Genomic DNA, 26,634 nt, shown 5'->3' on the forward strand with positions numbered 1-26,634 from the left:
TTGACCAATCCTTCTTTTTGGCAGAGGCCCCTTTCATCAATAGTATGTCCCAAATATGGTACACTATTCACCTTTAGTTTCCATTTCTCTGCTTTTACAGTCAACCCCTTTCCTTGTTAGTTGGTCAATATCTTCCACATACCTTTCAGGTCTTGATTGCTTTATTTTAATCCACTGATCCATAAGTACATTCACATTTTTTATCAAAATTCCATTTATACTTATTTTGTTTTCTTTCAGAGCATGCATAGAAGACCATCAAGTAGCAAGTCTCTAGGTGCGACCCCTCCATCAACCACAAAAGATTAAAGCATGTCATGGGGCATAAGTGGGTAGAGAAAATCACCCTAAACCACAAAGATGAGTTTGATGACGAACCAATGTTTAAATCCAATGAGTTACAATACCCAAAATGGTTGACATAGTCACTAATTTCCATGGTGGCCAAGAAGATAGTAAAAAGGCTATACTTTAGATAGAGAGTCAAGCTGAAAACCCCAGGTCATCAGAGAAGGGTATTGTGACACCTAAAACCTCTTTGGGTATAGCTTGGGGGACTTTTGAGCAACATTTCTTTCTGGTGTAAAACAGGCAATCTTGGAACAATCTTCAGTCGCGGACAATTCAGTTCCTTGGTACACTACATTTATATCAAGATGGCAAAATTCCATTCTAGTGTGGTACCTTCTAAGAGGCAGAAACTATATGGTGGCCTGCAATCTGAAGGAGCAGAAACATATCGGGCCACATTCCGTCCTGTAGACAATATACTAATGAGCATCAGCATCCTGAGTGAGTGTGATTACTGCAGGACAGCTATATTTTCGGATGTTAAGTGGGGAATCCGAACCCACACATACACATGCTGCCTCCATAGGGTGTGCGCAGACAGTATCAGGCAAGCCCTCTATCTCCCTCTCTCCCTCTCTCTCTCTCTCTCTCTATATATATATATATATATATATATATATATATATATAACTATATTGGAAAATTTCGTAAAGATTCGTCAAATGACGCCAAAGTTATAAGCACATCAAAAAATGCTTTTCCTATGGAAACGTGGTCCTAACTATAACTACCTACTGGCGAGCCAGTAGGATAAATATATATATATATACATTCGTCGCCGCAGAGAAAGCACCCGACCGCGAGTGAAGGGGCGTGACGGAAAAGCGAGCCGGATACATATATATATTATATATATATATATATATATATTATCGCTCTATTTCTTCAGTCATAAAGAAAATCAGCACTCACGGGGGCGCTTGAAGAACTTTATTCAGCGGCATGAAACAGACGCGTTGCGGCGATCTGCCTTCCTCGGTGTTACTGGCACACCGGAGGAGACCATGTTTAAAAACCATTTCATTTGTGCATAACAATGAAAAAGGGACAAGCGCATCCGCGCAAACATGAGCGCCATTTTGTAATGTCATGTATATATACAATTTGTACATTGATTCTCAATTCATTTTAGAATACATTCTTTTTCACCATGGTCTTTTTTGTAACCATTATACTAAATTAATGCATTTCATACAGATTTCTCAATATTCTAGCGTGGAAACATCACACTATTATTCGCAGCCGTATATCAGCCTAAGTAGAAGTGTACACCATGGTATATTATGATCTTGCCGTGGATCGGCTAAGGTTCCTAATTTACGACCTCTTGTTAATGCACTATTAAGGTAGATACCATTAATATTTATACAGAATTAAGAAACACGTTACAGGAGCTTCTTCTCATTACGCTGTGTATAAGCCAGAACCTGTATATTTTAGTTGATCATGAACCTAGATGTGAGGCCAATTCTTCCCCACTATTAAATCCCCTCGGGAACTTAGTGAGCAGGTCTATAATGCAGTGGGACTCTAATCGGTGCAGTTTCCGAGTTCTGTCCCCTCCTCTCACACTCATCGGAACAAAATCCAGACCAAAATACTGTAGCTTATTCCTATCACTTGAATGTTTATCAGCAAAGTGACGTGCCACAGGATATGTTGTGTCTTTTTTATCTATGGCCCTAAGATGTTCCAGTATTCTGATCTTGAGTTGATGGATCGTACTACCAAAGTAGCGTAACCTGCAGGGACATATTAGACAATAAACTGCATGGGTAGTGCTACACGTTATGAACTTAGTTATTTTTCTATTTTTCTCTGTGTCAGGTATGTTATATGTCAGGATCCCTTACTATTAGTGCAAGCTTTGCACTTTTTACATGGATAGAACACTTTCATTTCCTTCAGAGTACTTATTTGCTGAGGTACTTTGTCAAGGTGGCTTTTTACCAACATATCTCGCAGTGATCTCACCTTCTTGAAGGTCACTAAAGGATAGGCTGGGATATCCTCACGGATAATGCCATCCGTTTTTAGAATATGCCAATACTTTTTAAGCATACGTTTTAAGAAGTTAGCTTCTGCCGAGTCTGGGGTTACCATCCTGAACTTGCCCTCATTTTCATTTTTCAGATGTTTGTTCTTTTCCAGCAGTAATTTGCTTTTAGGAATCCCTTTTACTTTGTTAAATGTTTTTTCCAAAGCTGCTAGTTCATATCCCCTCAAAACAAACCTAGCTATGCAATCTTTGGCAGCTGCTTTAAAGTCGTTCTCCCGGGTACTATTCCTTTTTAGTCTAAGAAGCTCGCCATAAGGTATGCTCTGTATGAGTTTGGGTGGGTGGTTGCTGGTTGCGAATAATATCGAATTCCCTGCTGTGGATTTACGATATAAGGCTGTATGTATCATGCCATTTGCTACAAACACCTTCAGGTCCAGGTAATCCACTGCCACTGGGCTAACTGTACCCGAAAAGTGTAAGTTGAGTTTATTTATGTTCAGGACTTTGATATACTCATAGGCAGAATCGGTTGTCCCCTGCCACACAATGAATAAATCATCGATGTATCGATGCCAGACAATCACTTTACCACTTGTTGTGTCACTTTCGTAGGACTTGGGCACCTGCTCCTCCCACCAGCCAATGAATAAATTTGCATAGCTGGGGTCAAAGCAGGTGCCCATTGCCGTACCAGAGGTCTGCCTGAAATATTTGTCTTCAAAAATAGAAAAATGTTGTTCATTAGACAAAACCTTGTAAACTCAATTAGCATTGGGGGCGCTAGAGAGCCCGAGCAAGATGGCCGCCTTTTAGCGCAGCTCTGCTGGCCGAGACTTTAATCCGCCAAATATCCTTGTTCTTACCTGCCATCCACAAACTTCTTGCCTGGATCTGCCCTCCTTATCGTTCCGTTACAGCCAACAAATGATGGACGGAATGCTGACAATGCAGACATTCTCACCCAGTCAAGAGATCTGGGTTAAATCCATCGTTCTTTTGCCCACTACGCCACCCCAGTTTAGACATGGCCATATGCAAATCAGTCTTGACCCTGTGCCTCATGGGAACAGTCCAGCCCGAACTGCCAAGCCATGTCTTCCCTGGACCGGAATCAAGCATCCTAGGACCGGTTTCTGGCTATCAGCCGTCATCAGCCAGGATAGCTTGACTCCAGTGGCGTAGTGAGCACGGGTCCCACGTCTGGGAATACCCATCCCACTTAGGGCGAAAAGCGTTACAACCAACAAATGATGGACGGAATGCTGACAATGCAGACATTCTCACCCAGTCAAGAGATCTGGGTTAAATCGATCGTTCTTTTGCCCCCTACGCCACCCCAGTTTAGACATGGCCATATGCAAATCAGTCTTGACCCTGTGCCTCATGGGAACAGTCCAGCCCGAACTGCCAAGCCATGTCTTCCCTGGACCGGAATCAAGCATCCTAGGACCGGTTTCTGGCTCTCAGCCGTCATCAGCCAGGATAGCTTGACTCCAGTGGCGTAGTGAGCACGGGTCCCACGTCTGGGAATACCAATCCCACTTAGGGTGAAAAGCGTTACAACCAACAAATGATGGACGGAATGCTGACAATGCAGACATTCTCACCCAGTCAAGAGATCTGGGTTAAATCCATCGTTCTTTTGCCCACTACGCCACCTCCTTATCGTTCCAGCATCCTTTTGGTATCATCTGGTGTCTGTCGGCGGCCTGCTGCTGCTTATTATTAGTGCGATTTATAGCGCGCATGGCTGCCCCAGCAACGGGGCGTCCCAGCGCGGCCCTGACGGAGACCTGTATCCAGGAGGCAGATGCAGAGAAACCGCCAGATCTAAAAAGACTTAACAGGACCAGAGAACAGCCAGGTTTTTATCGCTTTGCGAAAGGCCAAGTGTTTCTGCATAGTTCTAATGTGAGCCGGTAGAGAATTCCAGAGCTTGGCGACTAAGTTCCGAAAGGAGCGGCCACCAGCTCTGGCTTTAAAAACGCGAGGAACGCAGACCAGGGCGCAGCCAGCCGATCTTAGTGGGCGTCCTATGCTCGCTCTGCTTGATCCCGTATAGATCTGTGGCTGCTGACCCGAGATGCCAATGACTGGGTGGCACGGGTTGAACATTTACCTCGGACGCTCTCGGACCACTCCCCGGTGCACCTTCGTCTGGCTTTGCCGACTTACATCCCCCCTCCCTTTCAGTGGCGGCTCCAATCATCCACATTGTTGGATACGGTATTTTGTGAGGGTGTTCGGGAGGCCATTGCTGATTACTTTGCGCGGAACACTGGATCGGTTGAGGAGCTCTGGGAAGCTTTTAAGGTGACCATATGTGGGGTCTGCATTGGTCTTCAGGCAGGAGTTCTTCGGTCGCTCAGGGGCACGATGTCTATGTTGGAGCATGAGTTGAAAGGATTGGAGCGGCAGTATGAGAGTGTGGCTGACCCCTCTGTTCTTGCGCACATTAAAACTAAAGTGGCAGAATATATTGCTGTGGCAGACCAGGAGAAACGTCACTTATCCCGCAGGAGTACGGCCAGGTATTACGAGGAGGGCGGCAGACCGGGCAGAGCACTGGCGGCCCGTATCATGGAGCCTCGAGGTAGCACTTATACGATCAGCTCAATCTATTATGACACCCCCAATATTCTGGAGGCCTTTGCTGATTTCTATCAGGGCCTGTACGCTCACCGCCCGGCAGCTGATGATGCTGAGTTACAGCAGTATCTGGATGATATAGCCTTGGGATGGATCTCTCGTAGGCAGCAGGACTTTCTGATGCACCCTCTCACCCTTGATGAAATACGGGATGCCATAGCCGCTCTCCCCACTGGTAAATCTGCTGGTACTGATCGTTTGCCAGCGGAGTTTTATAAGACCTATGTCGACATTCTGGCTCCATGCTTGCTCCAGGTATATGAAGAAGCTTATGAGGCTCAATGCCTGCCCCCAACGCTGCGTGAGGTGCTGATGATTGCCCTTCTCAAACCGGGAAAGCCGTCTGGCCGGTGTGAATCCTATCGGCCGCTCTCTTTAATTAACACCGACGTAAACATTTTAGCTAAGGTCCTGGCTACCAGATTGCAACTGATTCTGCCGGTTATAGTCCTGCCGGACCAGTCTGGTTCAACCTCCCACAATCTTAGAACTCTCTTTGCTGTTATGCATGTACTTGAGCCCACGTTACCTGCGGTGGCGGTGCTCCTTGACGCCGCAAAGGCCTTTGATTCCATCTCTTGGTCTTACATGATTTCGATCTTGCACCGTATGGGGGACCGTTTCAGAACTGAGCGAAGTGTTGATCAGGTGGAGTATGTTGGGGGCTAGAGTAGTGATTGCCTGTTTCAAAATGTTCAGAGGGGCTGAGTCCCTAGGAGATCCGCTCTTTATGGAGACCAACAGGGAGTTTTCGGGGACAGGGGGGGAAGGATTCAAGGATGGGCATAGTGTTAGATAGGGCAGACTTAATAGGAAGCTCTGGGTCAATATTCCTCTGAGGAAGGGATTCAATGATTGCTTTGACCTTGTCATTGAAATATTGCACTAATTTATTGCAGCGTTGCCCGGTGGGGTCAGGTGTTATACGGGGAGCAGGTAATTTGAGTAGTTTATTAATTATGATGAAGGTTTCTCTGGGCGAGTTCTGAGCTTCTAAAATCCTTTCTTTGTAATAAGATGATTGGGCTATTTTAATCTCAGCTTTGTATTCGCGAATAGCCGCTCTGTATTCGATTTTTTTTGATGGAAGGAAGTCTTTCCTCCATTGTCTTTCCTTGATTTTACATTGTTGTTTAAGGACGCAGAGGTTGGGGGTAAACCAAGGTGAATTGTGGGGTTCTTCTGTCTTTTTGAGTTTTGTTTTAGGGAGGACTAAGTCCAATGATTGGTCTATCCAATTATGAAAATCGTCATTTGCTATAATAGGGCAAGGATTAGGTCTGGGTTTTGTTTGTTCTAGAGCTTGGATCCATTCCTCTAAGGGAAGCTTAGACCAGCGGCGACCCAGTGTCCAGGAAGATAGTACGGGGGGTTTAATATGTTGTGGGGACCAGGAGAGGTCAATCAATGAATGATCTGTCCACGGAAGGGGAGAAGGATCCGACACTTGTAGGTTTTCTAAACTAGAGAACACTTGGTCTAGAAGGTGGCCTTTCACGTGGGTGGAAAATGTGATTCTAGGGGACAATTGGAGCATTGTGAAATCTTTAGTGAGCTCAGATGCGTTGGTGGATGATTTCGCATCAAAGTGGAGATTGAAATCACCGAGTACAGTCAGATTGGGTGCAGAGCTTGCTAGATTAGATGCAACCTCCAAAATAGATTGGTGAAAGGAACCTAGTGGGCCTGGGGGACAATAGACAAGAATACCAGAAAAAGATATGAGGGGGGAAAATTCTATGATAAAATGGGCGTTTTCGCAGTCCGAGACTGGATTACCGAGCAGACGGCAGGTGTAATTATCTTCATGGATAACTGCTATCCCTCCACTCCAGCCTATTAAGCGGTCTACTCTTTGGATGGCGAATCCTTGGGGGAGGGTTTGAATGATATCAGGTTCTGAGCTAGTATTCAGCCAGGTTTCTGTCAAAAATAGTACGTCTGGATCTAAGTCTTTGAGGAGCATCCAGATCTCCGTAGAGTGTTTAGGGAGGGGTCTGCAGTTTAATAGAAGAATTCTGAAGTGGTCAGAGAGAGGGGAGGATGTAGAACAGACAGTCGTAAGAGTGAGATGGCAACATGGGCAATGTCCCTAGAACTTTTCGGGAGTAATAGAATGTGTACAGGTGGTGTCAGGGGTTCTATTAAGCTGTCTAAGCTGGTAGGATGGGTAGTGGTAATGCCGGGGAGAGGGAAATACAGGGGTTCTGGCCCTAAGGCCCTGTCGGGCGCGGACGGGCGCAGACGGGCTTGCCTTCGGCACGCCTTCGGCGCGCAAGCGGCGCGCCGGCTGCACGCGTCCGCTGCGCGGTCGCCTCATCACACGCTTTTGAAGCAAAGGAGGGAGGGAGAGGATGCCTCCGTACAGCCACTAGAATGTTGACCTGGCGCTCAGCATAAGCGTAAGTGTGGAAAATGCAGGCGCGCTTCAGAGCATTGAACACAGCTTTGTTCCCCCCAGTGTACAACAGTGAAATCAGCTGTTTTTAAGCACAATTCTAAAAGCACAGTTCTAAAAGCACAGTTTTAAAAGCACAATTGTAGAATAAAAGATTTGTTTTCCTAAGTAAAGTAAGAGGAAGATCGGGAGACTCACGCGAGTGGTCCGCCTCCGATCCTGATCGATCTAGCGCGGTCGCGTCATCACGTGCTTTTGAAGCAAAGGAGGGAGGAAGAGGACGCCTCGGTACAGCCACTAGAATGATGACCTGGCTCTCAGCATAAGCGTAAGTGTGGAAAATGCAGGCACGCTTCAGAGCATTGAACACAGCTCTGTTCCCCCCAGTGTACAACAGTGAAATCAGCTGTTTTTAAGCACAATTCTAAAAGCACAGTTCTAAAAGCACAGTTTTAAAAGCACAATTGTAGAATAAAAGATTTGTTTTCCTAAGTAAAGTAAGAGGAAGATCGGGAGACTCACGCGAGTGGTCCGCCTCCGATCCTGATCAATCTGGTTATGATTATCCCATGCCTATCCTTTAGTGACCTTCAAGAAGGCAAGATCACTGCGAGATATATTGGTAAAAAGCCACCTTGACAAAGTACCTCAGCAAATAAGTACTCTGAAGGAAATGAAAGTGTTCTATCCATGTAAAAAGTACAAAGCTTGCACTAATAGTAAGGGGTCCTGACATATAACATACCTGACACAGAGAAAAATACAAAAATAACTAAGTTCATAACGTGTAGCACTACCCATGCAGTATATTGTCTAATATGTCCCTGCGGGTTACGCTACATTGGTAGTACTATCCATCAACTCAAGATCAGAATACTGGAACATCTTAGGGCCATAGATAAAAAAGACACAGCATATCCTGTGGCACGTCACTTTGCTGATAAACATTCAAGTGATAGGAATAAGCTACAGTATTTTGGTCTGGATTTTGTTCCGATGAGTGTGAGAGGAGGAGACAGAAATCAGAAACTGCGCAGATTAGAGTCCTGCTACATTATAGACCTGCTCACTAAGTTCCCGAGGGGATTAAATAGTGGGGAAGAATTGGCCTCACATCTAGGTTCATGATCAGCTAAAATATACGGGTTCTGGCTGATACACAGCGTAATGAGAAGAAGCTCCTGTATCGTGTTTCTTAATTCTGTATAAATATTAATGGTATCTACCTTAATAGTGCATTAACAAGAGGTCGTAAATTAGGGACCTCAGCCAATCCACGGCAAGATCATAATATACCATGGTGTACACTTCTACTTAGGCTGATATACGGCTGCGAATAATAGTGTGATGTTTACACGCTTGAATACTGAGAAATCTGTATGAAATGCATTAATTTAGTATAATGGTTATAAAAAGTAAGAAGACCATGGTGAAAAAGAATGTATTCTAAAATGAATCGAGTATCATTGTATAAATTGTATATATACATGACATTACAAAATGGCGCTCATGTTTGCGCGGATGCGCTTGTCCCATTTTGATTGTTATGCACAAATGAAATGGTTTTTAAACATGGTCTCCTCCGGTGTGTCAGTAACACCGAGGAAGGTAGATCGCCGAAGCGCGTCGGTTGCATGCTGCTGAATAAAGTTCTTCAAGCTCCCCCGTGAGTGCTGATTTTCTTTATAACTGAAGAAATAGAGCCATAATAAATTGCGGAGTAAACTACCGCATTCATGCACCCGCCCGAGAGTGCTTCACATGGAGGTGGAGATTGAGCGTGAGGTATGAGGTATCTATATATATCCACAACAAAACTCCCAATTGCTTTAAAGCACAGACAGGAACACGGACTCTGTATATAGCTGATGCCAGATTTCTTTATTGTTGCAGTGAATGAAAAATGGTGCTGTCTCAGACGCGTTTCTGACTCAAGACGGTGTCCTTGATCACATGACAAACGGGAAACTGAAACGGATATTTAAAGGCACATTGTTGGTGCTAACAATGACATCAGTGGGCACTGCTAACCTTAGAAAAAATACGATGTAGATATGCATCGTCCTACTAAAACACATTCTTATTTGTGTAAGCATCCTGCTTAATAAAGCACATCCATCTATATACACAAACGCATCTGCACATAATACCGCATATTCAAAAAGCATTAAAACATGTGAATAATTTCTCCCGTTTTATCAATCTTTTTGTCAAAGCAATTAAATATGTGCAAAGGACGCAAATGTTCAAAACGGGCATTGTTTTGTTGTAAAAAGTACTAATGCTTAGTTATGTGCAAACAAAGCATACTACATGTGCAAATATGCTAACCGGGCATTGTATAGGTTATACCTAGTACTAATACTTGGATATGTGCAAAACCGAGCATCTGATATGTGCAAAATATGCTAGTCAGTTCACTATAAATCTTCTTACAAATACCGTGGAGGTTCTATAATCGAAAATGACAGTGCCAATCAAAGTTCACAAAGCGCCTCAAGTGCTCAATAGTGCAAAAAATGTGCAAAAGTGAAAAACTACTAAAATGTAAAAAGCCAGGAATACTGGCGGCAGTACTTAATATCCAAAGATAGAACGTGCCCCTAAAACGTGTCCTCAGTTAGATAAAAAACATATCGATTTAATTATAGGAATAAATCCTTATTATATATATTTTTCTTGTAACTAAACTAAGGACCGCGATGGGGAACCATATTAATCACAGAGGGGTGAGAACACAGGGAATTGACTAACCGACTGGGAAATATGAGGCACAGAGGTCACAAAATGTTCACAAAATAGTGTGACTAAGAATTAATGCAACTGAAAACAGAGGTCTTGGAAGAGGGAAAATGTCTAGGATCCAAATTTAATACTACATAGAGACATCTCACCAGATATCCCTTAGAACAGGGGCCTAATTAGAAACTCTCTTTCACAGGAAATTTTACAGGTCTTCCCCGATGTTCAAACCCTTGGGGGACTTAGTGTCCAGCTCCACTATGCAGCATGATTCGAACTGGCGCAGCGCTTTCTGCCAATTGCCTCCCCTCTTGCTCTGTGCCACGGCATCTATTACAAAATACTGCAAACAGTTAAAATTGTTGCTGTGTACTGCTTTAAAATGCCTGGCCACCAGGGAGGCTGGGTCGGAGTTCACTATCGCACAAAGATGTTGTAAAATCCGCACATACACTTGCACTTTCGTGCTGCCCACGTAACACAAATTACAGCTACATTTAAGTACATATACAGCATAATCTGTTCTACAAGTGTAGTGGGATTTTAGTGCAATAGGTATATCTGAGAAAGGTGTGAAATATGTCGCTGTGTTGGTGCCAAACTTACAGGCTCTGCATGAACTGCACCTGAAGAAACCAATTTTCTGTTTCTGGGCTACTTCTCACTAAGTCACTGCGCATAGAAAACGCTCTTCTAAAGGTGACTGTGGGAGTAGTAGGAAGAACCTCTTTTAAAATGTGATCGGTCAGGACAATAGGCCATTCTTTCTTGATGATATTTTTGATGTTTTTGGCTTGTCTACTATAGCCTGTGACCAGCCTCATATCTGCATTGTCACTGTATTGGGTGTCACTAGGAACCTTACCAACTGGTTTCACATGCGTATTTGGGTCAAGCAAAGCTGTGCGATCTAATGTGTTAGCCTTCCTCATGGCAACATTCAATCTACCAGATTTATATCCCCTGGCTTCTAATCTTTTTTTAGCCTCCATTTGATGGAACAATCGGGCTTCTGGTGTGCTGCATGCCCTATGTATACGAATAAATTCACCATACGAATGGTTGCTATTGTATGCTGGGGATGAAAACTTCCCGCATATAGCACTGTGTTGCCAGATGTGGGCTTCCTGTATAAACAAATTTCTACTTTGCCATGTACTGCTTGTACTTTGATATCAAGGAAATTTGCAAAGTTAGAGTCTATATTAGCAGTGAAATGCAGATTTAAATTATTGTCATTGATAATTTCAACAAAACGACTGGCCTGATCTTTCGTCCCACGCCATAAAATAAAAATGTCATCAATATACCGCCAATATTTAACTACATGCTTGGACCATATTGAGGCATGCTGTGACCTGAGGACATGCTCCTCCCACCAGCCCACATGGAGCCCAGTGTAACTGGGGGAGAAGCATGGCCCCATAGCCACACCTCTTAATTGCTGAACTAACGCATTATCAAACAAACACATTGTTAGAAAGACACCAATGGATCATTTTGATTAACATCGGATTATGACGGTACATTTCAATAGGTCTCTTGCCTAAAAAATATTCCACAGCTCTCAATCCGTCTGGGTGGGCAATGCTTGCATATAAGACAGAAATATCAGAAATATCCATGGTAAGAAAAAGGAATTCGTCCGACCACTCACAGTTGTTCAATTGAAACAAAAAGTCGATTGCGTCCTTGATGTATGCCGGTAAGTTTGTAACAAATTCTTGGAGGTAATAGTCAACGTATTTGGATGTATTTTCAAAGGTACTGTTAATGGATGAAACAATTGGTCTTCCTGGAATAGGTGATTCGTTTTTATGTACCTTCGGTATGAAGTAGATATTAGGTAAAACTGGAAACTCCTTTTTCAGAAACATGAATTCATCGCGAGAAATTAGACCTTCTTTTCTCCATTCGTTTAATTCATCCTTATAATTTTTTGGTATAGTTCTTACTCGTGCCATATTGATTTTTCTATAACATGCACAGTCATTGATATGCCTCTTTGATGTAATCATTCTTATCCAATAGTACAACATTCCCCCCTTTGTCCGATTTATTGATGACAACAGTGTTGTTCTTCTTTAATTTATTCATCAATGTTGAGTACTGTTTCGTTTGTTCATTGGGTGGGATTTGTTGTGCCTTGGTTCTATGATGCAACTTTTTCTGCGCCTCAATGACACAGTCATGGTAGATATCAATAGCGTCACGTGGCATATTCGGGAAAAATGTCGAAACTAGCTTGAAAGGACTCATTCCTGGTTTGGAAATATTGATTCCCTCTGCCTCTGCTAGTTCTTGTGTACTGCATATCTGGATGTCTTCTCTATTTAGATCATGTAGGGTCTGAACAAGAGGCATATCTTTAACTTGTAATCCTTGTATATTGATGTTAAACTTGCACTCATAAAGATTCGTCAAATGACGCCAAAGTTATAAGCACATCAAAAAATGCTTTTCCTATGGAAACGTGGTCCTAACTATAACTACGTACTGGCGACAGCCAGTAGGATATATATATATTTATATTATTCCAAAGGTGCCCTGTTAGCAGAAATGCACACACAGGGGATGAATCACCAGGATACTTTATTCAAAATCGGCATTTCTTCCCCAATACAATTCCGTTGCCTGACGCCTTTCGGAGAGGGCTGCTCCTTCCTCATAGGCTCTCAGCGCAAAACACAATCCAAGAGAACCAACCCTCTCTCCCTTTCATGCATTAAAAAGTGACACAGCCAACGTTATACTTTTTAAATTGGAAATGTTCGCCTCATTGGATATCAGGATTGATGGCAAAGAGAGAGAACTGCTGCTATTGGGTGCTAGAACGATGTCCAGCCTCCCCCGTCTGATGTATCCAAACCCAACTTTTTATTTTTTATTTTTTTTATTAGCATTTTAAGTGTGTACAAATCAAATACAACCACAACATTTTGGTCACAGTACAACAGCATCCGTCATCCATTCTTACTGTACCATTCCTGGTCAGAGGCCCTCCATGCCCTCCGCCCCTCAATGCATTTAGTATCAGCGATCAGTTCACTGGATGCAGCTGCAAGTATTGGGTGAGGAATGTCCAGTAGTCTCTTGGTTTTGACCTGGTAGGAAGTTCTTCTTCATAGGTCTTTAGGGTATCCTTGCAATACGTTAAGTCTGCAATCCAATCTTTAGGTTTCGGGATCTTCCTGCCACTCCAGCAGAGCGAAACCCTCCGTTTGGCCATGAGCAACGAAATCATACAGAATTTACGCTTTAAGGCCCGCACCCCGGGCATTAGACCCAGTAGACAGGTTTTGACATCACAACTCACTTCACTGCCCACCATAGCCCCCAGCAGCTGCGTCACTTGTATCCAGTATTCCCTAATTGCCCCGCAAGACCATGCTAGATGGACAAAATCCGCCCCCTCCACACTGCAGCGGCCACATCTAGAATCCTCCCGTAACCCATATTTGTGCAGCCTGGCAGGTGTGTAATATGTCTGGTGTAGGTACTTAAAATGGAGGATGTGGAGATTGCCATTGGGTGTTAACATGCCAGTTAATGTACAAGCAATAGCCCATTCGTCCTCAGTTATTGGGACATCCAAGCAGCTATTCCACCTCTCCATAGATTTACTTGTATTCGCCGCTATGTCGGTTTGTAATTTCGTATATAGTGTGGATACCAAATGCTTGGCCTTGGGGGTGGTGATTAGCCACTGTAGAGCGGTCAGTTCCGGCGGTTCCGCCGGATACGTTGGGTACAGCTGTTTCATGGCCTTTTGTAGCCTATGATAGTTGAATTGGAACAATACTGTCATATTACTAATGAATGTCAAGTGTTCGAGCGTTTTGAAAGTCCCATCTTCATAAAGATCCCCCAGCTTGTCGATGCCGACCTGACGCAGCAATCCCATTCCCACCGCCTCCTGAGTAACCAAAATCTCTGGATGCCATTGGAGCCGGAGCGCCGGGGCGTATAGCGGCAGTTTGTTAGCTTTCCTGCCCATAATATGCCAAGCTTTGTTCATGGCATCTATCGTGTTAATGTCGTTCTTGTGTAGGGGAGGCCTGCAATGGGTTATAACCGCTTCTAGCGGGATCGGCAGGGCGTCTCCTTCCTTGATCGCAGTATGGGTGAGGAATGGGACTTTGTGATACCAAAAATGCGCATATTGCGCTTGTGCACAAAGGTAATAGAGCAAAAAGTCGGGAACTCCGAACCCTCCCTGGCTGTAGGGTAGTTTAAGCGTCTGCATCTCAACCCTGGCTGTCTTTCCCGCCCATATTAGCTGGAGTACCATCGATGTAATACGTCTAAAAACCTCTGCTGGAGGGTGGATGGGGATGTTAGTGAAAAGGTACAGTAGCTTAGGTAACACTACCATTTTGACAATGGCAATGCGGTCCGCCAGGGACAGCGGCAGCTGAATCCATCTTTGCACTTTCCCCTCCAAGGCATCAATTGCCTTCCCATAGTTAGTCCGATTCACAATTTCGGGGTCGCGGTGGTACCATACACCCAAATATTTTATCGGGTCAGTCTTCCACTCCAGATGGTAGTCCATGGGGTGCGGTTGTGTGCTCTCCGTCAACGGAATAATCATGGACTTGGCCCAGTTTATATTAACACCGGAGTGATGCGCAAATGTAATATATTCCCTCAGTAACGGGTTCAAATTGTCCCCTGGGTCCCTCACATACAACAACATATCATCGGCATACAATGATATATGCAACGGCCGTTGTGGAAATTGCAGAGCCGAGTAGTGATGCCCCTGCTGAATCTTGCACGCCAGTGGCTCTAGCGCTAGTGCGAACAAGAGAGGGGACAGAGGGCACCCCTGTCTAGTCCCCCTTTGTATGTCTATGGGCTCTGAAATATAGTTATTTACCCTAACTCGCTCCACTGGCGCGTCATATAAGAGTTGTATCCATTGGAGAAACATGGGTGGAAAGCCCATCCTCCGCAGCACCGTATGTAGCTAAGGCCACTCCAGCGAATCAAAGGCCTTGGCCGCGTCCAAAAAGATCGCCGCAGCCTTCGTTGCGGGTGTTAAATAGTGCGACAGCGCGAACAGGGTCCGTGTATTGTGCGCAGTGGAGCGCGATGGTATGAACCCGGATTGATCAGGCAAGATCAGCTTGGGCATTAAAGGGTTCAGTCGGGCAGCAAGCAGCTTGGCCAGGATCTTATTGTCCACGTTTATAAGGGACAAGGGTCTGTACGAATCACAGAGCTCCGGATCTTTTTGCGGCTTGAGCAGCGCCAGTAGTAGTGCTTCCCATAGGGTCGGAGGCAGGCTCTGCTGTTCGTGGGCATTGCCATACATCTCCACCAGACGAGGGGCTAGCTGTTCCACAAAGGCCTTATAAAATTTGCATGTGAACCCATCTGGGCCCGGGGCCTTACCATTTGGCAGCGATCCAATCACGTCCGCGACCTCTTCCACCGTGATAGGCAGAGACAGATATTCCCGGTGCGTATCCGACAGCCACGCTATCGCCACGTCATCTAAATACTCCATGATTTCAACCGATGTGGCCGTGTGCCTGGAGGCATACACCGCTCCATATGTGGCCACGAACTCGCTCAAAATTTCCTGCGCGCCATACTTCCGCTCCCCCTGCTGGTTACGAAACATCTCAATGTTCTGTGGGGCGCAACCTTCACATATTGTAGACGCCAGGTGTCTGCCCGATCCACCACCCTCCCCATAGGCCCTCGCTACCTGTCTCTTCGCTGTATATTTAATTTCATCTTCCGCGTAGCTTTGGTACTCGGAGAGTATAGTTCTAATATCCCCCAGTATTTGAGTGTTTTGTGTTTTCTCATACTCCCTCTCCAAATTTCGCAGCTTTTCTTCCCTCACCGTGAGCTGTTGTCGTATGTCTTTTAGGATACCAGCGTCCGTGCTAATACAAACACCGCGAATCGTTGCTTTAAAAGCCTCCCAGAGCACGCCAGGATCTTTCATAGTAGGCGCATTTTGATCAAAATATTCCTGAATCGCCTGCCCAATGGTGTCTACATATAAGGGATCTAGTAGCGCTTTTGCGTTAAATCTCCAACTGAAGGGAGGAGGTGCATAGTTTGGGAGTTCCAGGGAAAGGAGCACTGGGCTGTGATCAGACAGCGTTCTGGGCAGATGTCGAACTTCCCGTGTCCATAAGGCAATATCCCCAGTTACCAACCAGTAATCAATGCGGGACCAGCTACCGTGTGCCGCCGATGCATCCGTGGCCTCTCTCCCCTCTGGATTTCTACCTCTCCAGATATCAGTAAGCCCCCTGTCCACCATTATGTCCTGTAAGACATGCAGTGCACGTCTGTGGGGTTCCACTGTCGCTCCAGATCTGTCTACGTCATCACATAGCGCAATATTAAAGTCTCCTCCCCAAATCAAGTGTGAGGTTTGCAGGTCACGCAGTTTGCCCCACAATGAGCGGTAGAACTGCGGGTCATCCACATTTGGCCCGTATACGTTCACAACAGCCAGCCTCTGCCCCCGCAGTAGACATGATATAATGACAAATCGCCCCATGTCATCCGCCTCAACATTGTCTATTGCATAATGTAGTCCCTTTCTAACCAGTATCAATACCCCCCTTGCATAGGATGAGTACGAAGAGTGATGCACCGATTCGGCCCATCTGCGCCCTAAACTGATTTGATGAGTCGGTGCACAGTGCGTCTCCTGTATGAGTGCAATGTCGATGTGTAGCCTATCTAAGTATGCCAGTGTCTGTCTGATTTTCTTGGGGTTGCTGAGCCCCCGCACGTTCCACGTTAGTAATTGGAGGCGCCCAGCCCCTACTCGTGCCTCAGCCATGGTCAGCGGCGATATTATAGCACCACTCATACAAGCAGTTAGTGAGCGCGCTCCAGTGAATGTCTAGGCATAGAAGGTCCACAATGTCCCTCCCCAGAAGTACTTGGATTTCAGTGATGCGTCTCATGCACAGTGACCAGAAAAACAACTTCCCAACCCCGTCCCTCCTCCCCCCACCCACTTCAGCACCCCAATCATGCCAAAGACATACCCCACATAAGAGAACTAACATAAATTAACTGGGTTCGGGGATCACCCGCTTCGGGGGACTGCCTAGAGCACACTTCTCCATCCAACTTAATGGATGTGGACGGGGATATAATATGATTTGGAGCCCAGAAGGCCCCCATAGCTGTGCGGGCATCACCTCGCCTTATACCAGGGCCTGTAGTGACCACCGCACTGATCCGTTCCGGCCAGCCCGCAGCCCTGCACTTCCGCTGTTAGGTGGATCGCTGTCCAGCCCCCAGCCGACAAGCACACCTTCCTCCCAGTGACGGCACATGTACCAGGGGCCCAGTGCCAGGTAGCAGAGTCCGGTCTCCCCTCGCCCCATCAGGCCCATTATCTCCCAGTCCCTCAGGCTCCATATGGTCGCAACAGAGCGCATCAATGTTTACCAACAGGTCGGCCCCAGGTTATTAGTGCATTAAACCCTTAGCAGTCTGCAAACAGAGAACGACCTCCGTCCCACCTGGGCTAGAAAACCTTTTGAGTTACCAGAGATCAGCAGGGCGTGGGCTTGGGCAACACAATTCGCAGTATTCGTACTTACAGTCTCCGGCGGGCTAGCAAGGCTCCACAGTCAATGCAGGGCCGCAGTGTTCCCACTTTCAGGGTTGCGGATCTGCCCCATGATGTTCATTGCCGCTACCGCCTCCCGAGTACTCCTCTTCGGCAGTTTGCTAGTCGGTGTCTGCATTCTGATCGTTTCTTTGCCGTTCTTTGCGTTTGGCCCCAATTTTTTTGACGAGGTCCTGTGCCGCCTTAGGCGTGTGACACAGCGTCGCACGGCCTTCATGCGTTATTCGAAGCCTGGCTGGATAAAGCATGGCATAGTCAATTCCAAGGTCGCGTAGTTTCTTTTTAACTGGATTGAATTCTTTCCGCGCTAGCTGGACAGCGACCGTGAAGTCCGGATAGAATTCCAGTGTTATACCCAGGTGTGTGATCTGTCTCTTTTCTCGCGCCAGCCTTAGGATGACATCGCGGTCTCGATAGTTGAGGACTCTGGCGATTATGGGACGCGGGGGCGCCCCAGGCTTCGGCCTCGGGGCCAGCGACCGATGTGCCCTCTCAATCAAGAACATCGGGGAGAGGTGCTCCGTGCCAAGAACATTACGAATCAGCTCCTCAACATACGTTTCCATCCAACCAATGTTGGTGGACTCCGGAACCCCCGTGATTCTCACGTTGTTGCGCCTCTAAATCCTCCGCCTTGTTTTTTAGCACATCCAGCAGCCGCTCGGTCTCCGCACATTTTTGGGCCGTGGCCTGTGAGAGATCCTCCACCGCTCCAATGCGAGTTTCCGCCTCCGCCAGCCGCTCGCCATGTCCATCCAGCTTGGCCGCCATGTTGTCGACGTGCAGCGTGATGGTATCCAGTTTACCATGGATGTCTTGCAGGCTCTGCTGGATGGCCTTTAGCGCTCCCTCCATACCTGGGGACACCGTCTCTCCAGCGTCCGGGACAGTGTCCGACAGCGCTGCAGCGCCCTTGGTCTGGCGTTTAGTTTCAAAAGGGAGTTTGGATTGTGTTTTTTCCGGTTTCCCCATGTCACGTTACTCCACCGTCAGTCACCAGGAGAACCGATTTGCAAATCTTCCAGGCGGAGGTTGCGCACCCTCAGTTGTAATGGGCCCCGGCCCAGCAGATCACAGGTCTCCAAGGTCCGCACAGCGCCCCAGACGGTCGCGTCCGCAGCACCGCACCCCACAGAGCCCGCACTCTCCCGGTCCAGCACAGTCGCGACGGCTGCGAGATCATGCAGTGCCTCCCCCACCTAACCGGTGATCAAGGGGGCTTGGCGCAAGTGTGCAGTGTGGGCCACAATGTCCAGCAATCAAGGCGACCACCGGACCTCGCATGCGTCTCGGGGAGAGGGCAAGGAGCAGCCAGTCAGTCGCACTCAGGAGCGGCCATCGGTGTAAGCGCCCCAGGCCAGATCGACCCCCTCCAGCTCCTCCCATGCAGTGATGGCAGGCAGGGCCAGCGGTCCCGGAATGACCCACGTGGCGGTTGCACTAATCCGCCGTCATTCCTCTGGCGTCTCGTCAGGGGGCCAGGGTCGCTGGGGCAGGCAAGGTCACAGCAACCATATTGGCAGCACTCACCCTCGTCTCGTGCAGGCGGGCAGTGCGCAGCGGCCTTCAGAGCCGAGTCCGCAGCGACTCCGGTCCCTATCGCCGTCCTCACCGTGGGACACCTTCACCCGGAGCGAGTGTCGGAGCCAGCCGCAGCCGCTACCCCGCGCCGCTCCACGCTCCGGGTCGCACACTGCCACAAAGCTCTTAAAATTTCAGCGCGATCTCAGCGCACAGGGGCAGCGGCCAATACACAAGTCCCAGCCTTCAGGAGCGGTCCGCATCGGTATTTTCAGCGGTTCTCCACCTCAGCGTTTCTCGGTCTGCCCGGGCGCCGCCATCTTGCCGGCCGTTGGCTGCGCCCGCGGCGTGTCGCTCAACACCGCATTTCCGAGTCTATGGAGCCTCTCGGGCGATCTCCGCACCAGCCAAGGGGCGACGCTAGTGTCCGGTCACTGGGGCATCAGTTCTGAACAGTGGCGCAGCTCGGATCACGCCCGTTGTGCCGTTTTTCCTCCCCGTCCGGCGGAGCTGTCTCAGAAGGCAGCCATTCCGCTGTACGCCCTCTAGCGCCCCGCTCATCCAAACCCAACTTTAGCACAGCGATGTTTCAATCCATGTCTGTGTATCAGTTCTCACACCCGCTGCGTATAGATATATATATTTCTTTTTTGATGTGAGCAAGCCTGTGGATACAGGCGAAACGCGCTACCTAAGAACTGAAATAACCGAAATAAAAGAGAATCTCTCTCTCTCTATATATATATATATGTATATATATCCCTTTAAAAGTCATGGTTTGATTACGCAATGCGCCATGTGATCAAGACCCGAGTTGGGGTTGAAACGCGTAATGTCAGACTTGCTTGGCACGAAATAAAATTGGAATTTGCACTGATCTTTGGTGGTCCGCTCTTCGTCCTTTGGTCGTGGGAGACTAGTGTTGGTGGCGAATTTCGTTTATCTACAGTACCGAGTTGCTTCAGCGGTACAAGCGGAACCCCTCCCCTGATTGGGCACAGCAGCAGGAAGCAGCCGGTTCTGGTCATCCGGAACTGATTACCGAAACTCCGGCGAGGAGCAAGCTGCGAGAGCCCCTGATTACTGTATATGGACCTACCTTATATGCAGAAGTCGGTGTATCCCTTGTCGGCTGACCGGGTGGAGCGCCAGGCATTCGGCCAAGGTAGGATTGAGCAGACACGTCAGTGGGGGAGTGTGCACGGCGTCTAGTCAGGACATTGTTCTATGAGGCTAGCGACCGTTTCCAAGTCATTCAGAGCCATATCTTTTAAGCAACGATGTCTGCCGATGCTTTGCGCAATCGTGAGGAAGCAGCCACTTCAATGTTCAATGACTCCCCGGCTGGGGGGGCCACAGCTGTTGTACATACAGGCATTATGTCATCAGGAAATCCCACTGCCAGAGACATGTTTAAAAAACTTGAAAAATTAATGCGCTCAGAACAATCCAAGTGGTGGGAGCACAAATCATTGTCCCGCTACTTGGAGGTTGGTCGAGTGCCGAGGGGTTTAAGAATTACTCTAGCACCAAGCTATGAGAATCCTGACCCTGCTATGCTCACTGAATGGGCTGAAACAAATTTGGAATCGTCCAGCAAACTCATGGCAATATTGGTCAAATACGCTGAAAGTGACCACGCCAAGTTGCAAGCCCAAGTAGAAGAGCTGGAGGTGGAAATTGGCAAATTGGAACAAACGGAGCACACTACAAAAATGAGAGAAGATATGTTGGCCCGTTTAAGTAAAGATGAAAATATCATCAAGAGGCGCAAAACTTTTAATTTTGAGAGAGACAAGGCAGATTATCAAAACGGGCAAGTATTCACATTTGCCCGCAAATATGACGCAGTCAAAGCGAGAGTGAATAGACCGCTTCAAAGAAACACCAGTAATGCAACCATTGCATCTACCTCAGTCTCGGATTTGAGTTTGACCGCCGAAAGTGAACCGGAAGGCGATACTTCAACTGCACATACCCTGGGGCTTACCAAACTGTCTCTGGCACAGGAAGTGGACTGCCTCTGTCAGGACAGAAGAGACACTCTGAGACCACGGGGAACACTTGGCAGCGTAACCAAAAACGTAACTTCAAACGTAGTGAGAGAAGAAAATGCCACAAAAGAAGGCAAAGAAGCTGGCAAAAAACCATCGAGGGGCAGATGCAATCGATTTCAAAACCGCAAGCAGGGACAGGTTCAAACATCGAAGCAGTAGTCAATCTCACTAATATACAGCTAACTCCTGCAGAAAAGCGAATTTTGGGACTTGGCTTATCATATAGCCCACCGTGCAATTTAAATTATGCAGATGTCCGGATGGACACGTTCAAGTTTGTGAGAAAATTAAAACTCAACAAATTCCACTTACTACGAACTAAAAGGAAAACAGCAGCCATCACGGAGGGACTTACTGGCAGTCCGACATTGCTGACAGCTGGAGATTACGGCTTATTCCAGGACGCTTGGTCCCTTCAAAATGAACAGGAACAGGAAACATCCACCACGGACCAAGATCCTTTGATCAATAGAGGGTCCTGCACCACTCCCTTTAAAGCCAAATCTGTTTTCCAGCCGATTATGGTACATGATAATTTGGATACTTACCATGAACTAGTCATCAAAGATCTGAAAAAGCTATATTTTGCAACCAACCGAACTCGCCATAGTATAGACAAGCAAAATGTCTGTTACAAACAGCTAATGAAGAAACTACAGTCCGACAGTAACATCATTGTGAGATAAGGGCGGGAATGTAGTTTTATGGCCAAGAGAGCTCTATATGGAAGAGGCAACACAGCAGTTGGCGGATCTGGCGTGCTATAGAAAAAGCAACATACATGTTGTCAGATCGGCTTGGAATGAACATTATCACAAACTATTGGCTTGGAAAAGTGCAGGTCTAATAACCAATGATGAATATCGATTTTTAAAAAAAGAACACCCGGTTATTCCTACCCTCTATCTAATACCGAAACTCCATAAACGTAGAGATAAACCACCCGGAAGGCCCATTATTTCTGCCATTGGCAGTATAATGGAGAATACGTCTAAATACGTAGACTTCTTTTTACAAGATTGGGTCAAGGGTTTGGCATCCTACGTTCAGGACACTTCTGATTTCCTACGGAAAATTGAACATGTGATATGGGGTCCTGAGATGTTCCTAATCACCTTAGATGTAACATCATTATATACTTCTATTAGGCACCTTGATGGCCTTAAAGCTGTGGAACACTACTTGAATTTATGTCCATTGAACTATTCTTTGCATAACAGGATGTTAATTGCTATGATACAGGGATGCTTGGAACAAAATTTCTTTCTGTTCAATAATCAGATTTATCAGCAGATTAGAGGAGTTGCGATGGGGGCCTGCTTCTCCCCCAGCTATGCCTGCTTACATATGGGGCTGTGGGAGGAGCAGGTCCTCTGGGGAGAGAACAGAGTAACTATGGATGAACATGTCATTATATATCTACGATACATAGACAATTTATTTCTGATTTGGAGAGGTAATGAGTTGGGTGCCAAAGACTTTGTAGATTCTTTGAATGATAACTGCTTCAATCTTCAATTCACTTCAACTATCAGCACCATGTCGGTTTGCTTTTTAGATGTGGAGGTCTATGTGGATGGAGAGAATTTGGCCACTAGACTATTCAGAAAGCCGACAGCAGGCAATACGATCCTGCACGCAACTAGCCACCATCCACATCATCTAATACGCAGCATCCCATACGGTGAGATGCTGCGTATTAGGCCAATCTGCAGCACAGACCTGGAATGTGAGAGTGCACAGGAAGCTTGCAGGCAGAGGTTTTTGGCTAGGGGCTATGCGAATAAGGTTATTGACGGTGCCATCAGAAAAGTCAAGAACCTATCCAGAAGAGAGGCACTCACCCCCAAACCCAATGTGTCAGTGGGCAACTTGGTAGATATTACATTGCAACCCAGAGTTATTTTGACATTTAACAAACAGCATCAGGAGCTTAGGAAAATCTTTTACCGAAACTGGAACCTAATACAAGGGGATCCAGTTATTGGCAAGGTAGTTCCAGCAAAACCTGCATTGACTTTCAGGAAAGCACCGTCAATGAGCAGCTCCCTAGTAAGGAATAGCCCTGAAGTAGTAGCCCCCAACACCTGGTTGGCACAGTGTAAGGGCTTTAGAAAATGCCCCACGTGTAAAGCATGTCAATTTGGCTGCAACAAAACCCAATATTGTAGCCCATTCAAGCAAAACCCTGTTTTAATCAATAAACGGTTGACTTGTAAGACCGAATTTGCGGTTTATGTGCTGGAATGTCCTTGTGGGCTCAAATATGTTGGCAGTACCAAACTTCCGGCCCATAAGAGGATACTCCAGCACATAAGAGCAATTAACTGCAAAGGTCAGACATACCCAGTCACTAGGCATTTTGAGCTACAACACGATAGCAATCCCACTTATCTTGAGTATTATGTAATTGATACTATATTACCACTGAAACGTGGGGGTAATCGAGAAGCCAAACTGCGCTTATTCGAACCCGGTACATCTTAGAATTAGATACGAAACAACCCTTGGGATTGAATGCCAGCGAAGATTTTCACACATGTCTCTGAGAATTTTATTTAATGGGAGTCCATAATTAAATGTGGGCTCACATTTACAAAGTATGTTTACAGTAGCGATTTGTTGTATATATGATTCACTATGTAAATAATGATTACTTTTTGGAATTGGACATTGAAGATGTAGGCTGATCCTCTTTTGAAAAATTTGTAACATTTTAATCATTAATTTTTTTGCACATTATTTGGCACACATTTAAGATTGACTAAAGGGATTTTAACATTGGGACATTAGATGATAGACACGAGTCCAAGAAGGCCCAATTGGGCAAGAATGTTTAGCGCACAAGCAGCACAAATGAATTCACGCATTAACAGCCGGTTGTGATTAACAAAGATACAAATAGACACATTTACAAAATATGAGTAAGCAATTTTAGCTGTATTTAGAACCAATTGGTAGAACATACGAGATTTTAATTGCTATGTTGTCTTTTACAGTTATAACTATGGAAGTATTTCTCCAACCATTTAACCAACCATGTCTGTTGCTGCTTTCTTTTAACATATTGTGATTTTATAACAAATGTTTTTAGCATTTAACAGCATATTTATATATTTATACACAATTTGATTTATTTATTGATTGTGTTTGAATGCATGATATTTGTATATACAATTGAATAACATTTGCTGCTTTAAGTAACTTTTCAGTTACCATGCATTTGCACTTTGACATTGTGTCATATCTCTGCACCTATCCCTTTAAAAGTCATGGTTTGATTACGCAATGCGTCATGTGATCAAGACCCGAGTTGGGGTTGAAACGCGTAATGGCAGACTTGCTTGGCACGAAATAAAATTGGAATTTGCACTGATCTTTGGTGGTCCGCTCTTTGTCCTTTGGTCCGTGGGAGACTAGTGTTGGTGGCGAATTTCGTTTATATATATATATATATATATACACATACACACAAAGAACGCTCCTTCCGACTGCTCGGGACCTGCGGGAAGTGGCGCACACCCCGGCGGAGCACGCCGGAATGTAATCCTCCATCAAGCAAAAGTCAATATCGTGCGCTCTCAGTTGCAAAAGACTCCACGAGATCGGATGAATCAAAAGGTGTTTATTCACAACGCGTTTCGGCTGCAAATACATTGCTGAAGCCTCAAAACAACTAGGTGATCCCAAAAATTACATTCCCGTTACCACAGAAGTGTATTACAACAGTGTTATTGGCCTCAGGGACAAGCTCACTACGTGGAAAGACAAAGGCATTCTAGAATGGGAGGAGTACAGGTATCTTAAGAATGACCATCCAATACTTCCTGTACTCTACCTCTTGCCCACATTACACAAGGATCCCATTGACCCACCAGGACGTCCTATAGGGTCATCTAGAGGGAGTGTGTCAGAGCATGTATCTAAATATGTGGACCACTTCCTAAGGGAATATGTCATGAGTTTACCCAGCTACATCAAGGATACCAAAGATTTTCTCAAAAAGATTCAAGACATCAAGTGGAGTGAGGATTCTCTTCTCATCACACATGATGTACAATCACTTTATACCATCATTGATCACCAACAAGGATTGGATTCTTGTGGTCATTTTCTTAACAATAGGCCACTTAGGCTCAGAGAACACAGCAAGATGATATTGGAGATGATTGACTATTGTCTCTCAAACACTATCTTCTTGTTCAATGGTGTCCTGTATAGACAAGTAATTGGTATCGCGATGGGTTCATGCTTCGCTCCCAGTTTTGCCAATCTGTTTATGGGACGCTGGGAGGAAGAGATATTTGCGAACCCTGAGTATGTGCTCCATCTAGAGCATGTGACCACGTGGATGCGATACATTTACGATTTGTTTATTGTTTGGAGGGGCAGTGAGCAGGAGGCACATAAATTCATTGAAGATCTACATGTCAATAATAACAACATTGTCCTCACAGGTCATATCAGTAAAGAGCACGCAGAATATCTAGTATCTAGAAGTTGGGATAGACATTGAAAACAACAAAATGCGGGCCACTCTTTTCAGAAAAACCACTGCAGGCAATAGTATCCTTCATGCCCTCAGCAGTCATCCAGAGACTCTGAAATGAAGTATTCCGTTTGGAGAACTGCTGAGGGCAAAGAGGAACTGCAATACTGAAGCCGCTTACCAACAAGTAAGTAAGGAGATGTTGGACCGTTTTAAGATCAGAGGTTATCCAAATTGGATGTTACTTAGAGCCAAAGAAAGAGCAAATGGGATGTCTAGATCTCTCACCTTAACTGACAAACCTGTTGAGTCCACAGGAGAAGATGAAAGCAACACCTGTATCATCATGACATACAATGCTGACTCTGGTAACATTCAAGAAATCCTTGCTAAGAACTGGGATATTCTCAAATGCGACAACACCACTTGGTACTAACATCCCCAATCGACCAAGTATTACATACAGGAAAGGGAGGAACATCAGAGATATGTTAGTACACAGTGACGTGACCACATATCCCACAAGACATGAACATGGCCTTAAGGGATTTTTTCCCTGCGGCCATTGTAAGGCTTGTAAGAACAGTACTTTCCTCAAAAAGACCACCTACAATGAGGTTAACAAAGAAATCAATCAATCCATCACATGCAGTACCACTTTTGTTATTTATGTGATTGAGTGCCCATGCAAACTTTGGTACATAGGCAGTACCACCCTTCAGGCAAAAAAACGGGTACTGGAACACAGTAGAGCCATTACACATGTGGACGAAAAATACCAAGTGGCACGCCATTTTAGAG

The 26,634-nt window shown here is 45.9% G+C and overlaps 1 protein-coding gene across 1 annotated transcript in view; it reads right to left on the bottom strand.

Annotated features, from left to right (window-relative positions):
- The window catches only part of AMPD1 (adenosine monophosphate deaminase 1), a 567,491-nt gene that overhangs the window by 20,430 nt on the left and 520,427 nt on the right, over positions 1-26,634 (bottom strand). The window lies entirely within an intron of this gene.

This window comes from Triturus cristatus, chromosome 7 (assembly GCF_964204655.1).
Source record: "Triturus cristatus chromosome 7, aTriCri1.1, whole genome shotgun sequence".
In the NCBI taxonomy this organism is placed as follows: domain Eukaryota; kingdom Metazoa; phylum Chordata; class Amphibia; order Caudata; family Salamandridae; genus Triturus; species Triturus cristatus.